We start from the raw sequence: 3,577 nt of genomic DNA, 5'->3' as shown, positions 1-3,577 counted from the left end.
ATTCTAGTAAATCCAAAATTCTGTTAACCACTCACGTGACGCCACATGTCTTGGTTTTAATGGTTGTAGGAGGTGCCGTGCAGACAACTGCTTGACCTTGACTGAACAGGAGGCGTGCGAGCACCGTCCGTGGTCAGGCTGACCAAGAGGCGTTCAAGCAATCCTTGAGTTCATAGGCTCACCGGGAAGCGTGCGAGCTGTACGCTGCACAGGCTCACTGGGAAGTGAGCCCTTTGACTTCCATGGCCGCCCGCCTTGTTCGCATCCTCTCCATTAATGGCGCCCAAGCCGCAATTTAATTTGCTTTGTAAATATAAAACACTCACCGCAAATGTTTTAGTTAGAACACCCGTATGCAAACCGACAGCTTCCCCAGGAAGCCTAGAGAAAATGTGCCGAGCAGGATTTCTGCAGCTCTTGATCGCAAATGTTTTAGATAGAACACCCGTATGCAAAGTGAGAGCAGCGCAGGATTTGTGCATCCCTTCAATGCAAACGGTTGTATTGTGACCCGTGTGCAACCACATACAAACAATTTGGTAAAATTTGTCAATCCTTGTAACACTGCGATTTGTCAAAATATGAAGCTAAAAATCACTAGCAGTATCTGATTTTTGCAACTAAAATTCAATAATTAAGCATAGATTAAGAAGCCCTTCTTAAGTTATACAAACAGTTCAACTCGACAGCTCAACCGACCAAACTTTTCCCCAATTGTTGCCAACCACGTACTGAAATAGCAATTCAACTATATATACTAGCTAATTTTAAGTACGTTGTACAGTTCCACCACATCTATAGTCAGATGAACTGAACAAAATAGCCCCTAAATACTACTACTACTACTACTACTACTACTACTACTACTACTACTACTACTACTACTACTACTACTACTACTACTACTACTACTACTACTACTACTACTACTACTACTATTACTGCGGAGGGGCTTTGTACTACATCCGGCTGCCTCTCCTCTACCGAGCGCGCTCAGTAAGAGGCAGAGGAGGAGCCTACCGACGAGCTGGGCAACCGCATTGCGGTGCCTGCGGGTAATGCAACTTCAGCGACGCTCGCCTCGAACGCCCACTGTCGCTCCAGATGACCCCTCTCAAAGAGGTGGTTCTCCTCATAGATCTCCTGATTCCTCGCCTCTGAGGTGGTGCGTGTCGCGGCCACTGCGGCAGTAAGGCTCTTTGCGTGCTCGACAAGGCGCTCCTCCTCCTCCCGCAGGAAGTCGGTGTAGCGCGCAAGGTCGTTGTCGCACGTGCGGGCATCCACCTCCGCCTCCTGCCTTCGGGCGGCGGTGGCGGAGCGGGTGATGACCCTGGCGATCGACGGTGGGTTGGCGGCCATGGCGGCCGACGACGGGGTGGCGGCCACGACCACCACCTCCCGCCTTCAGGCCGCGATGGTGGAGTGGGTGATGGCCATAGTGGCAGGCAGTCCGGTGGCGGCCACGACGGGCATCTCCTGCCTTCGGACCGCGGCCATCAAGTGGGCGATGGCCCTAGCTTTCGATGGTGGTGTGGCGGTAACAGCGGCCGGGAACAGCTGCCGACGGGCACCGACGGTGGAGCGTGTGGTGGGTGTTCCGCGCACACCCAACAGGGACGCCACACGCACTACACTACACCGGGGACTGCACCGCCACCGCGGTGTAGCCTCCCAGCTGGAGCTATCCTCTGATGATGGCGGAGTGGCTGAGCGACGACGACGGACCAGTGCCATTGGCGAATGTGGAAGGGAGAATGCGACGCAGGACTCGCCGGTCATGAGGGTTTTTATAGCAGGCCGGTAAGCATTGGGATTTTGGGGGATTTCACCGAGTCGAGCGGGAAGCTTGCGCGGGAACCTGCGAGGTTGCGCGGGAATGGGCTCACCGACGATTCATTGGCACCACCGCTTGGCAAAAAGAACGCCCCCGTGCGCTGCGCAAGCTTGCGCTGTAAGCCGTCTGTGGCAGCGGGGTGACAAGACGTGCAAGAGGAGGACGAAAGGCCACATACACATATGGTTAATAAAAAAATGTTTGCGATTTAATTACCTACTATACCACCATCCTGGTTTATAAGTATGATTTAACTAATAAAATACGAATGCATGTCGCCAAAGATTATATAGTTGGATTTGTATTTGAACATAGTTTCCAATTATATAATTTTTAAACATGCATTAACATTTTGTTGGTCAAATTTTAGGGGAAAGTATGGCACGGAATATAAAGGATACTATATACTTAGACAGAGGTGGTACCACACGGCCACTCTCTACGCAGCGACGCAACTGTCGGCCGGCTTGTAGGCGACCATTTCCTGCATGTTCAACTGCTCTATGTGTGTGGTTGCTTGCGGTTCAGGCAGCCGCGGTGTGCTCTGCTCGCGTCCCGCCGCGTGTGCTCTGCTCTCGCGTCCCTTCGTGTGCTCTGCCCTCGTTCGTCCATGCGCGCTGCCAGTGTTTTGGGTCGGCGCACGATCACACACGTTCGTGTGCAAGCGGTTGCGTCAGGCACGACGCGACGATGCAGTTACCCGCTGGAAAAACTGCCATGCGGACACACCGAGAATCCACGCCACCCGGCCCCCTTTTATTCCTGCGGCCATTTACCTTCATCTCTCGTCTCACACGACACAATAAGCACACCCACAAGGACACTCTCATCCAGCGGTTCTAATGGCGCTCCCTGTGGCTCCAATGGCGGTCCCAGCGGCCGACGATCACAACAGCAGGCAGTTCACCACGCCTCACGTAGTGGACACCCACGTGAGGGGGATGGCCCTCTCGGTGGTCTACATGAGTGATCCGGTCTCGATGGAGAGCTCCATCCAAACTATGGAGCAGTTCCTTGCCAAGGACAAGTACCGAGTGGTCGGCTTTGACCTCGAGTACACCATCGGTCATGCCGAGCACGATTAGAAGGTTGCCATCACCCAGTTGTGTGTGAGACATGATGTCCTCGTCTACCACTTCCACCTTGCCACAAAGCCTTGCGAGCATTTCTCCAGGTTTATCAACAGCTCTGACTACAGTTTTGCTATGGTGGACACCACCAACGATCTAAAAGCGCTCAAGGTTTCAGACTTGAAATGCCCGAATCTTGTCAACATCCAGCACCACTACAAGGTCTGGGGCAGCGACAAAAGCAAACTGAACTCCATGGTTGACCTCGCCTCGGCCATCATCGCCCCCTACTATGCGAAGATGAATCAAGAGAGGAATAAGGACAAGAACGCCTGGCACAGTGTGTGGCATAAGAGACCGGATGAACAACATGTCAAGTACATGGCCATGGACGCGTACACAAGCTACGACATGTACAGGTGGATCCTTGACATGAGGAACTGTCTTCTTCCTGACCCAGACGAGGGATCGAGCCACATAGTAGTGGCGGGAGCGTCATAAGAAGTAGATGACTAGAAGATTGTTTCTCCTACTTTAGAATGCATGCAATTGTTTATTGAGGTGTGTGCGAATGATCTGTATAGTCACTTATGTAATTGGATGTTTATTTCAGTTATATATACACGTTATTCTACTGTAGACAGAGCAATTCACATGGCTTATTAGCAGTAAT

This window comes from Triticum aestivum, chromosome 6B (genome assembly GCF_018294505.1).
Source record: "Triticum aestivum cultivar Chinese Spring chromosome 6B, IWGSC CS RefSeq v2.1, whole genome shotgun sequence".
Classification (NCBI taxonomy): Eukaryota; Viridiplantae; Streptophyta; class Magnoliopsida; order Poales; family Poaceae; genus Triticum; species Triticum aestivum.
Note: the sequence above shows the minus strand (reverse complement) of the source record.